The sequence below is a fragment of the Meleagris gallopavo genome, chromosome 3 (assembly GCF_905368555.1).
Source record: "Meleagris gallopavo chromosome 3, MGAL_WU_HG_1.1, whole genome shotgun sequence".
In the NCBI taxonomy this organism is placed as follows: domain Eukaryota; kingdom Metazoa; phylum Chordata; class Aves; order Galliformes; family Phasianidae; genus Meleagris; species Meleagris gallopavo.
This window is the reverse complement of record NC_139406.1, coordinates 39,963,681-39,977,254: the sequence shown is the minus strand read 5'-3', so window position 1 is coordinate 39,977,254 and position 13,574 is coordinate 39,963,681. Positions and strand designations below refer to the sequence as shown.

Sequence of the window (13,574 nt, the reverse complement as noted above, 5' to 3'; positions counted from 1 at the left end):
TCCATCTTGTATGTTTCTGTGGTCTGTCTCATCAAGATTGGAAGCTAGCTCAGCTTCTTCCCCTTGCAAGAGTTTATGACAAGGCTGTCAGTCTCCCTATGTCACTCTGTAGTACTGTGCATCTATGACACTTCCCTTTGCCCTCAGGCCCTTGGAGGGCTTCCAGATTCTGGATTTCCCCACAACCAAAAGGGCAAAACCAAGGGAAAGAGCAGTTATATCTAGTTGGCAGTCCAAAAGGAAGGTGAGAAGGAAATGGTTACAACCATCTGCTCCAACTTGGGCAGGAGGAATCCATCAATTATGAAATTATGGGATCGTTCTTGATGGTGTATTAATTTTGTGAGTGTTTGTATCTGAAACAAGCCTATATATGCTATGACAGGATGATCTTCACAAAGAAATAATTTGAGAAAAGAGTGAATTAGATGATAGAGACTTACTTGTAGGTCACATATTATTCAGGAATCTCATTGATGGGTTTTATACTATGGTTAGCTGAAGAGTGGAGTACTCAGTTTTGTGCTTTCAGCCATTTCCTTTCAAATGCTTTTCACAGCTCCTTGTACTTACACAAGCGTCAATCATTAAAACTGATTTGTTATTTTTCATTTTGAAGATTAGCAATTTGTCTTGGTGTTTTTTTTATTTTTTAGTTTTTTCACTTGAAATTTTCAGGAGAAAGGCTGTTAGCCTTTCGCTGAAAAGCGGAGTGAAACTTTCAACAGCATGACTGTTTCCTTTTCTGGCTGCATTTGGCTGGCTTTGATCTAAATTCTGCCCCTTACTGTTATATCTCCTCTCCCCCCCCCAGGGCACACTGCTCATTCATATTCAGTGAGCTGTCAACCAGAATGCCCATATCCCTTTCTGTGGTGCCACCTTTCAGCATCTCAGTGCACCCTCAGCGATTTGCAGATGACACCAAACTATGTGGTGAAGTCAACATGCCCAAAAGATAAGATGCCATCTAGAGAGACCCAGACAGGCTTGAGCAGTTGGTCCGGATGAACCTCATGAGGTTCAGCAAAGCTAAGTGTAAGGTCTTGAATCTAGGTCATGGCAACCCCCCACTGCCAGTACAAACTGGGAGAGGTAAGGATTGAGCACAATACTGCTGAAAATTTGGAAGTACTTGTGGATGGCAAGTTGGATATAAGCCAGCAGTGTGCCCTCACAGCTCCAAAAGCCAACCATATCCTGGGCTGCATTTAAAAAAAAAAAAAAAAAAAAGTGTGGCCAGCAGAATGAGGGAGGTGATCCTACCCATCTACTCTGTGCTAGTGAGATGTCACCTAGAGTACTGCTTGCAGGTGTGCAATCCTCAGTACGGGATAGATGTGCTCTGGCTGGAGCGCATCCAGAGAAAGAATGAGCTAATGAATGGAACACCTCCTACAAGCTGAGGCAGAGAGTTCAGGCTATTCAACCTGGAGAGAAGGCGGCTGCAGGGAGGCTGAAGAGTGGCCTTTTAATATTTGGAGTGGAGCTGTAAAATAAATAAATAAATAAAAAGACAGGCTGTTTAGCAGAGTCTGTTGTGACAGGACAAAAAGGGAAATAGTTTCAAATTAAAAGAGGGGAGATTTGGATTGGATATATAGAATAAATTCTTTTTACAGTAAGGGCAATGAGACACTGGAACAAGTTGCCGAGAGGTGGTGGAAGTCCTGACCCTGTAGACATTCAAGGTCAGGCTGGACCAAGCTCTGAGCAACTTTATATGTCAGTAGGTGGCTCTGCTCACTGCAGGAGGAGAGTTGGACTAGGTGACCTTTAAGGTTCCCTTCCAACTCAAATTGTTCTGTGATTCTATGATCATGGTCTATATATAGATCCAGGATTGCCCCATCTGAGGTATAGAATCCAGCACTTGCTCTTATTAAACCTCATGTGGTTGATGATTGCCTAGCCTCTAATTTGTCAAGATCTCTTTGAAAGGCTTCTCTATTCTTGAAGGAGTCAATAGCTTCTCCCAAATTAAAATACAAGCTGTTTCAGATGGGATATCTGGTTATCCTACACACTTCCCAGTATGGTGGGTTGTGTTCTAAGCCATTTGTGTGGTAAGACTGTTCAGAAGATTATTGTTTGTGTGGTTTTGTTTTTGTTTTTTGTGTGTGTGTGTGTGTTTGGGGGGGGGAAGGGAGCTTGTATGTGTGGTGGTGTTTTTTTTTTTTAAGAGAATTGTCTGTTTAAGGGTAGTGTATCAAATGTTCTGATAAGTACGCAATTTCCTCTTTAAAAGAGGTACAGGTCTAAGGTCCTGACTATTTGCAGTGATTAAGTCCAGTGACTCAAACAGGTATTGTACCAAACTCTTCGCTTTGGTTGTAGTGAGATTGTACAATTTGAACAGATGACAGAATTTGCCTTGTGTTACTCCAGCCTTGTTCCGAATTATATGATTGCCTTCTGTATAATTGTATTTCCCCTCTGTTTTCAGTTCAGCTCAATATTCATTATTTCCTTACCTTTCTATGCAGCCTTTATATTTAAGGAGTCTGTAATTCTGTTGTATGGCTTGTTTGGATAATACTTTTCTTGAGTTAAAACTGTTTTTATCTATAGCAATGTATCATACTCATTCATATAATACTAAGAATCAGTTTGAACACAACAGAAAAAAACAGTGCAGTCTCGAGGATCTTAGAGTACCAACTTTTTGGTTTCTGCCAATTTATACTTTTAGAATTCTTCATACCTTATTAACATTAACATCATTCCTCATTGTAAATTGTGGAGTAGCACCCTACCAAAGGTCCAAGTTTAACTTCTGCATTTAGTTGATGCGATCAACATCTGTATCATTCTACATGGGATTTCACAGAGATATTGAAAGAGACTACATACCATCTCTTGCAGATGAAGAGTCATTGTAGTAAGGAGTCGAGCTATATGCAGCATATTCATTGAACCCTTTTATCTGAAACTGCTCAGAAATTCAAAACATAAATTCAGGGATTTCAGAGATCATGATTAGAAAAGATACGTATATTTACCCTTCTTACTTAGTCCACTTTTAAAGAGCTTTATTCTCTTGACTCCTTTACTGGGACTAAACCATCTACCTGGGGCATGTTTTGTTGTTTCTTATGGACTGTGCTAAGATGGCTCATTTTTCTGTATTTTACTCACAATAAACCTTCCAGATCTTCGCAGATAAGGTAATGTTATTCCAGCGTGAATACAGCTCACGGGAAATGATGCATGCTTTGAAGGAAACAAGCTATTTGGTGTATTTTCCACTCCCTGTGTACGCTATGTGTATATGTTTCTCTTTTACAGTGAAAACTAATAAAGAGGGAAGTGATCGACTTCTCCTTCCACGACTATGTTAATAGCTGACACTAGTTATTATTAGTAGCATTCATTCAGACTTAGTCAGACAGATGAATCACCCTGCTAATTCTTGGAAAGTAATTTGAGAAATGAAGAAGGCATTTATGATGTTTTAAGTTGAAGTTTTGTCTATTACGTATAAATGTGAAATGTGAGGGCTTCAAAGTGGTTACCCTTGGTTGAATTTGTGCTGTATCCAGTATGAGCTCGTAAATTTTGTACCATACTGATATGACAAAAATTGTTGTGAATGGTTTTTACAGGCAAATATTCTTTTTTTGTTTTAAATCTAGGTTGCCCCTGCTTACTGTATTTGTTTCCCCTTTAAATGAACTATTTTCATTTTTCTCAAAAATTACTAAATATTCCAAACTCTCTCCCATTCAGAAGCTTCCTTGTTACTTTATTTTGATTCTAGAAAACAAAAACTATTATTTTCTCTTTATTACCATCACTGAACATCTTCTGATTTTTTGTTTGTTTGTTTGTTTTTGGTTTTTTTTTTCAGTCTCTTGTAAAAAAAAAAAAAACTGCTGTTTTTGTAATGTTACTAGCATGCCTGTCACTCTTGTTTCTGGCAAGTACTGATGATAAACCTTGTTAAGACTTGGTTTTCACATGAAAATGTTGTTGTGAACTAGTCCACAACTCATTAAGAGAAAGTCACTAATACTTCTGTGCAGAAATGACACATACAGTTAACACATAATCAACCTCTATACTTCCTTCCTCCTAACCTCAATTTCCATGCACATATTCAAGTTTGGACCAGATGTAAAAATGAGAGTTCTCTTCACTTGGAAATGAAGCCTGATAAAACTGCAATATCTTGTAAAGGACTTAAAGAATTCTGTGTGCTTTCTGCTTGTAGGCAGAAAAATTTCAAAGATCTGCAACAAGGAAATGATGTTCATTTTTTGTATTCTACATGGACCTAAAAGCTAATACTCCTTATCCTGAATTATGTACGTTGAACACAACAGGAAGTTTTGCTTCCCATCCATTTTTACATACCCTGTTAAGTTCAGTTCTTGTATATTTTTGTCTTGCTTTTTATAATTGAGTACAATTTCACAAATAATTTGAATAGCAATCCTTAGATTTCTACTAGGTGTTATGTCTTTTCCTTATTTCCAAATAGTGGGGAAAAAAAAGCCTGTTTTATCTCATTCTGACTATGCTCAAACAGCTTCAATTAATTCTATTTAGGAAGTATGTAACTTGCAACACCTGCTGCCAAAGAGGCTAAGCTCACTCAAAGAGGATAAAGAAATGTATTAGTTAATGCACTCTCAACTGATGATCTAACATTATCGTAGGGGTTTTTTTTACCTTTTTTTGTTTGTTTGGTTTGGTTTGGTTTGGTTTTGGTCCATAATGCCTAGCTTATATATGAATTTTTGGTTTCTTTTTCAATTCATCTTTAAGATCAGTTCCTATGATTCAGTGCAGCAACCAAGCTGACAGGATATCACTGTGGATATTGTTACGAAAGCTGATACTACTATCATCTGACAGGAGTCAGCTACCAATATAGGAAAATATAGCAAGTTTGCGTTATGCCTTTTCTATGTTCCATATTTTCTTGTACTGGGAGCCCCAGACCTGGATTCTAGATGAGACTTCACAAAGGCAGAATAGAGGGGGACAACCATCTTCCTCTCCCTACTGGCAGCCTCTGTTATATGTAGTCCAGTATATACTATACTGCAAGAGCGTACTGTTGGCTCATGCCCAGCTGTTTGTCCACTAGCATCCTCAAGTCCTCTGCAGGACGGCTCTCAAGGAGTTCTTCTCCCAGCCTGTATGCATATTTAGGATTGCCCCAACCCAAGAGCAACACCTTGCACTTGCCCTTGTTGAAACCTTATTTGATTCATGTGGGCCCATTTTTCAAGCCTGTTCAGGTCCCTTTTCATGGTTTTCCTCCCCTCAATTGTAATAACTGCACCATTCGGTTCAGTTTCAAAAAAAAAATTTGCTGAGGGCATACTCGGTCCCACTGTGTCATTGATTAAGATGTTAAAGAGTGCTGGTCTACTGGTCTAAAGACATACCCCAGGGGGACAGCGCTTGTGACCAAAATCCACCTGGACATGAAGTTACTGACAACAAGCTACTGGCTGTGATCATCCAAGCAATTATTTTCCCACCGGATAGTCCACTCTTCACATCCATCTTTTCAATTTAGAGATAAAGGGTGTGAGACCCTGTCAAAGGCACTGAAGAAATCCAGTAGCCAAAATTAGCTAGTCTTCTGTTGTCTCCTGCTGTCACTCCTTCTTTGAGTTTTTGGAGGTGTAGAAAACATTAATAAAATGTGAGAAGGCTGGAGTATTAACAGTATGTAGTAATCTAGGGAAGATCTTGTTGTATTTCATTAGTCTCCAGTTTAAAATCAGTGCAAAATTAATTAAAATACATAACCAGAAGACTCTGCCCAACTCTCTTGAAGCTGTTCAGTCTTGATCTCAAGGTGCTTTTTCTCTTTGAACAACAAATTTGTCTGTCTGTTTACCCATGGCTTTCTTTCTGTACAGATAAAGACAATGTTATTTTGGAGCACACTAGTTACGTTCTGATGAAGTTAAAAAGAAAGATAGCTTTGTGAAAGAGGAGCATAGGTTATCTATTAGCATGTGATAATTTGATGTACATGCTTCACAGGGAGATTGGAAACAACAAGATTTCAGATCTGTAGTTTTACAGTTAAATGGATGTTGTATAGCAGTTTCTAACAGCATGTAAGAGCTGATAACATTATAGAACAACCTATGTGCTGACATTTGCTGCTTGTTCTGAGGCAGTCAAGTATTAACTATTCTTATGCAAAAGAAAAAAGAGAGATGAGGGAATCTGGGGACTGGAATTAGAATCCAAGCTGAATTCAGACATAGATAATCTACTTGTACTTTCAGAGAAGTACAGATTAAAGGCAAAAAGATGTGATCAAATCATTATCTTTGGAGATATGTCAAATCCTATTTTTTGTGCCATTATTCAAACTGTCAATTAAATTTTGAAATGAAACCTAGAGAAATAAATATCTAAACACATCAGTGTTGAGATGTAGTATTATAGAAAATGGATGTCTGTTACTAGTCGTAGTGGCATCCCTTGGAAATGCTCTTAAATTATCTTGGACAAAAATGACATATTGTTAACCATTGTGAAATAACGCAGAATATGAAACACTGTATTCTTTTGCTACTTTGATTTAGAATTTAATCAGAATTTTTAAAGAGTATCGTGATGCTCATTGCATGAATCAGAACTGTTTCTGAGCCTTAATATCAATTGTGTCATTAAAAGCTTTAAAAGTTATTCAGTGTTACCATTATGGATATGAATATACATGAACATACTCTGAATTATTTTCGGAAATAGAAATGTAGGCTTTTGACTCCATGGTCTATGCCTTTTAGAAACTTAATTGCTAGTATATGTTTGCTTCTCCTTTTGAGACTGTTCTCTTTTCTTGAGAGCAAAAATACGTGCCTCTGTCCATCAACTCTTCCTTTAAACGTACACAAAGCCACGGGACATCAGAATGAGCTCAAAATTGGAACATTTTTCATGAAGCCTTTGCAGAAGTTCTGTTCATGCATCAGTTGCTTATTTGTCAAAAACAGAAAAAAAAAAAAAAAAATCATATGCAGCATGTTTCTAAGCCATCTCTGTTTGTATTGCTTTTCCATACTAGTGACTTGTAACTAACTGACAGTGGCACACAAACTGGAGAAATACACTAAGAAATGTCCTTGTTTCTGATTAGAGTATGTAATGTCTTGTTCATAAAGCATCACATAACTTTTTATGGAAGAATTTCACAGTAGCTGTGAAAATTATAGTTGTGTGTATCCCAAATATGGACTACAATATGCATGAAATAAAATCAGAATAAATTTTATTCAAGGTATGCAAAGTAGAATACTACTCTTTGTATTTAAACATTTTAAAAGTAACAGATAAGCACATGCAGAGAACAGCTTCAAAAATTATTTTTTGTTATTTGCATTTATTGCATTATAACCTCAAACTAGAAAGGAGTATTTAAAAATCTGGGTTTTTGTTTGTTTGTTTGTTTGTTTTTCCAGCCTGATGGTTTGCCGCATTAGATTCTAAAGCTACAACAGTGCCATTTTAAAGACTAGTTCCCTTAGATTATGTGAGTGCTACTACTCTGATTTACCGTTCTGATGATTAGATTAGCATTTGGGTATTGTAATTCTCTGGCACAGACTTTGCAGTAGAGCTTGGATCAAGCAGTTCTTCTCTGGACCTGTTTTTTCCCCCTCCATATTTTCATACAATCATAGAGTGGGTTGGGTTGGAAGAGACTCCAAGAATCATCAAGTTCAAACACTCCTGCTGAAGGAAGGGACAAAAATCTCCAGATCTGGTACCGGACCAGGTTGCCCAGAGCCCCATCCAACCTGGCCTTGAACACCTCTAGGGATGGGGCATCCACAACCTCTCTGGGCAGCCTGTGCCAGCACCTCACCACTCTCTCTTTGAAGAACTTCCCCTGACATCTAATCTAAACCTTCCTTCCTTGAGCTTAAAATGATTCCCCCCTGTCCTATCACTTTTCTCTGTTTTTTTTTTTTTTAATTTCTTGTCTTCATACTAAGAAGAGCTCCTCATTCTACACTTGATAATATCTTGAACAGCTGAGTTTTAAATTCAGCTGTAATTCCCATCATGAAAAGTTAAATCTTGAGTCTGCTCAAGTTGTATTACAAAGTATTTTACTTGAATGGAGTAGATCTTGTGCCATTGCTGTATGTGGGCCATTTAGAGATAACAGACAAAAAGAGTCAAACTTTTAACAAAATCATAGCATATCTTGCTTTTTATCTTGATTAGTATACTTACACAATGTAAGGATATAAACTGCTTATATGTGCAAATCTTCAACTAAACTAGCACATTTTAGGTATTTGTGCTCCTTCTAACTTATACTCTGGCTTTGTAGTATGGATTATCTTAGTGTTACTTATGTGAGGTGGACTTTGGTTAGCAAGGAGACCCACTGTGTTTGAATACCAAATTTTCCATGAGTTTAGGAAGAATAAATGTCGGCTCAATAATATTAGAAAACTATACAGGGGCTCAGTTTTTCTCTGTGGCTAAATTTGTATCTTCTTTTTTTACTGTAATTCTGCTCACCTGATTAAAAAATAATCTGTTTAAAATTTAGCTTTCTTTTTCACTGATAAAAGGTAGAAACCTTCCCTGTAACATAAATGAAGCTCTGTATTAATAATTTGTGGTGCTTTATAGTCTTACTAACTTTCCAAATAATTTTTGATTTACCAGGATGGACAATAACAATAGTTAACCTTTTTTTTTTTTTTTCTGTTAAATAAAGTAAAGTAAATCATAAATATATTATTTTTATCCTTCAGGAATCTGCTTTGTGATTCTGTTGTTCATATGACTTATCACAGCAAGGTCAGAGAGGAGGCTGTGTATCCCTCCGGGCATTTTATCTCATTTTAGAATGGAAACTGATAATAAATCATCTAGAGACACTTTTATGCCCATTTTCTCATTAAGGCACTGTTCTGCCAACTAGCCTATTTTTTAATAGCCAGCCATTTATATATATATTTTAAGCGTGTTCTAAAATATTTTTCTTCCTTGAGCTCAGGGTCAGAGTCCATGAAATGCACTTGCAATCACTGACTGGTATGCTGCTGCTTCATCTCGGAGATAACTGAACTTCAGGATAATTTACTGTTAGCATTTGATGTACTCTTACAGTAGTGTTGCTCCTGTATCTTTGCATATTTTAGTTTCAGCTTTTGAAGTTCTGCCCATACAACTGTTTGAATAGTGCTATGTTTAATGTGGACCATACAGAAGTGGTTCAGCTTCCCGTATTCTACAGACTTTTTATTCCTACTTATGTGTAATAAGTGTTGTTAATAAATTTTTTTTGTGTGTTTTTTTTTTTTTAATAAAGCTTTTCCAGCTTTATTGATGGAAATGGTTGGGAAGAGTGCATAAAGTAGATGACTTTATGTTAAGTTCTTTGCATCATGAATGAATTAAAATAAAAATCAGATTTAATCAAGCCTCATGAATAAATAATCAGGTTGTACATTAAATCTTAATTACTTTTTCTAAAATATAACAAAATGATTTGAAATCATAGTTGCAATGATGCAATACTTATATTAGCATTACTTAGACTACTCTTATTATTACTCTTCTTAATTTCTTTTATTATTTCATTTTCTTTTGTATTTCAGTGTTTACATATATATTTGTTAGCAGAATTGCTATCCAGCAAAACTAGCACCAGTACTGGTGCTTTCATCAATACATCTATCAAAAAGAATAAGGAAACCCAGAGACGTAACTTGATTTAGCTATCAAACATATGCATATACTTCTCCAGACAAAGATTGCTCATAACATACTGTCACGGTTTTGGTGTAGGTGGTTAGGAACAAAATTAGGGTCATACAACATTTCCACCACAGCTAATTCCCTCAAATACTGGATACCCTTTTCAAATGTATACCACTTTTTCATCACAGGCTTCAAGCCGTCTTTGAAGGGATACCCTTCCTTCATGTCTATTAACACTCATTCCCAGAGGGTGGCAGCCCCATCCAAACATCTACTAATCCCTCTGTCAATAGCTGGATCTCCGGTAATGCCTCCTAGTTGGCGAGTTTCATTACCATCTAGAGACAAGCTACTGGCCCCGCTGTCCCAACAGTGAAGCAACCAGGAAACAAGAGTTTTGATTGGGTGCCATGTAAATTCCTTTCTTGAGCCTTGGATTTCAGTCATCTTCAGAGGTGGATGAGAATTAATAGAGACTTCCTCTTCATCACTCTCTTCTGCATGTCTTAGTTTTTTCTTTTGCCCTTCCGGATGATGGTGGTTCTGAGGAGGGCCCCTCACCTGGATCATCCTCCACCTCCTCCTCCACTTCTTTTTTCCGTTCTAGAGGCGAGGACACTTGTTTCCATTTCTTGCCTTTCATAGGGGCAACTGATATTGTTACTGGTGTCTCCTGTGATTGATCAGATTTGATTTGGAGATTTTCCCCTTTGGCTAAAACTCAGCTCAGAAACTCTCTCTCCCCAGAATAGTATTATATAAGGTTCAGTAAGCAGAAGCCAAACGACAAGTAAGTTGTACCTCCTTAGATCTAAGCTGCACCGTCCCTGACTCGAATACTGGCTTAGTTTCTTGGAATCCCACAGGTGTTCAAGGGTGAAATTCCATGACATTGCAGGTCCCCAAGCTTCTAGGATTTTTCTTAAACCTCTCCATATTCCCTGCCAGTCAGCATTCTCTGGTTTTGGAGGAGACTCCTTCCACATACCAGGAATACATTCATGGAGATTGATAACATGCACAGGGGTATGCCCACAAACATGAACGTTAACTGAGTATTTGAAAAATGGGTGACAAACTGAGAACAAATCCTGGAAACTGGTCTGAACATCATGTTGTTTGTAAAACTAGCTATTCCATTTGGGTTGTAAGTGTCGAAATTCAGATCATACCACATTGCATATACGTACCATGCAGATGTCTCCATCAGTGCCCTTATTTGGTTATATATGAACACAATTCCACAACAAGAAATCATAACATTGATAGTTGGCTAATAAGTCGTGAGGAACATGATGGCTTTTAATCCCTTACATAGCGCCACCATGATAAAGAGTGGGTTCATCACTGATAGCTGCTAAAAAGGAGTTAATGAGTAAAAGTTGACGAGAGGAGGAAAAATACATAAATAAAAATAATGTTAAATAATAAAAAATAGTATTAATAAAATTAGTAAAAATAATAAAATTAATTAATTTTACTAAAACATTTACTTTACAGCTTAGAGTTCCATTACATGGAAAATACGGTTTAACTCAAGAACATACAAAAAAAACCCACAACAAAACAAAAATGGAGAGGGACTTGAACCTAGATCTTTTAAAACTTGAGTTCTAACCTCCAAAATAATTTAACTGCATGTTATGTATCCAACAGCTGACTTTCTGGGCCTACCTAAAAGTAGTATATATTTTCCAAACCTTGAAAGGTAATGAATGTTGCCAAGGTAATATTGCTCAAGGTAAGAAGTCTGAATCCAAAATACTTATGTATTTTATGGTATCCTTTTGTAAATTATAGATAACAGGGAAAAAAATCCTGTTCATTATAGAACTCTTCAGAATTAAAATTTTCTTCTGCAAGGATTTATTCTGATTTTCACAACTTTGTGGATTATCATACTTCTATTTATTAGCTTTTCCCAATTCACATGTATTTCCTATTTTTAGTGGTTCTTTATAATGACAACCCAATTGATATAAAAGGATAATATTGAGTTATACAGTGTTTTCAGTGTACTTTAGATTGCTATTTCATTCCAAGGATAAAAAGTGATTATACCTTGGAAAACATTATTTCTTTGCACTGTGTTACTGCATTTAATTTATCAATGTTTTGGGTTTTTGTTTGTTCTGTTGTGGATTTTTTCATTCCTCATTTCTAGTGGAGATTTCTGCTTTAGAATTATTACTTGCATTTTTTATTGCATTCTATTTTTATGACATTCTTCATATAGTATTAAATGCTGTATTCTTAATTGCTAAGAGAGCTTCAGATCATGCTGTTGTAGCTTTCCAATCTCAAGTTTTGGAGATCATTTTATGTAGATCTACTTATTGTATATAGAGCCAATGTTTCTTTGCCCTTTATGGCATAACAATTTGAATATAAAGTAATGTAAGTTCATACTGTTCCTACTTTCGCATTTCAGACTTCCAAGTTCAATATTTGTTCTGTACAATACAGATTGATTATCCATATTTTCTGCTTTTCTTTGGGCAAGAAAGCAGTGTTTCCAAAAACTGGATTTTAGTCTCATTGTTCAAACACATCAATTCAGTATTTCACTGATAAATTACTTTTGCTTTTGTCTCTCTTATGTGTGTGAGGTGTTTCTAAGTGCTTTGAGCGCCATGTCTATTTCCACTATAATGCTTTATGAATGTAGAAATTTTAATTGCACATCACTTTGCTAAAACCCTGTATTTTGCTATTGATGTTTTCTTTTTCTGGAGATACTATTTCATCACATGTTCAAAATTCTATTGGGCTTTAATAATAAACTAATTGGATCCAAAGTACTTCCAAACAACCTAGAACCAAAAGTTTGTTTTAGGATCATGGTTCAACAGTAATCTAGTACATGAGGATGTAAATGATACCAATTTATTTCTTCTCAGCCTTTTACCTTGGCTTTGTTCTCGAATGTATGCATGTTCTCCTTTCAGAAACCATACGTGTGAGCATGTATTTGTTCTCATCTTTTGATAGTGAGAAGAAAACTGACTCCTTCATTTTATTTATATATCCATATTTTTCAATGGTATTTCTTTTCTGTATCTTCATGGTAGTAAAAAATTGTTCTTTATGGTAGAAAAGGTAACATGAAATACTGTCTGCACTGAAGTTAACTTCTTTTTTTCTTGCAGATAAATCTGTAAAATAATAGAATTTGATGACTTTTTATTCTTCTTATTTTTATTTTCCAGTGTTTCCAGTGTTTCCCAGACTCCTTCCTTGTTGGACTGGGATTGCTGGAAAGAGGACACAATGAGTTGTTCAGGCTTTATTCATCAGAAGATTACAGTGCTCTCTGATTCTCTTTGCAAAGGGAGTTCTATGCCTGTGGTAGAAGTTAGGGTGCTGTCTGTCTACATCACTCTTTCTTTGTTTTCACTCTCAGAAATGGTAAAAGAAGACAAGAACTGTTAGTAAACATATAAAATAATTGGATTTATAGAAGACAACTTTGTTAACAGAATTCTCAAAAGGCCAATCAACTGTTCAGAATTTTCATAAGAGGATGAGAACTAACGAGTGATTCTAAACTTAGTTTTGAGGAGAAAAAAAAAGGCAAATTTTTGTTAATGCTAGTTATCTTTGGAAATCTAAATCCATTCTCTTTCAGAAATTAATAAACAAGATAAATGAAGATCTGAATCTAATGTAAGTTTAAGATAATCAAATTATGTTTTCATGATTGTTCAAACTAATTTAATTTTTTCATTGTTTCAGCCTCGATCTATGACAACATTTAAAATGAAATCTGTAGTGGTAAATAAGCTCAAATGACTTATCATCAAAATGTCTTCCTTTAATATCAGTCCAAGCTTTTTACTTATTTGGGGGTGGTGAGTGACTGGCACAGG

General features: G+C 36.1%; 1 protein-coding gene and 1 pseudogene across 2 annotated transcripts in view; one reads left to right on the top strand and one right to left on the bottom strand.

Annotated features, from left to right (window-relative positions):
* The window catches only part of CCDC102B (coiled-coil domain containing 102B), a 128,854-nt gene that overhangs the window by 77,339 nt on the left and 37,941 nt on the right, over positions 1-13,574 (top strand). The window lies entirely within an intron of this gene.
* Positions 10,432-11,330, bottom strand: LOC146544668 (uncharacterized; annotated as a pseudogene).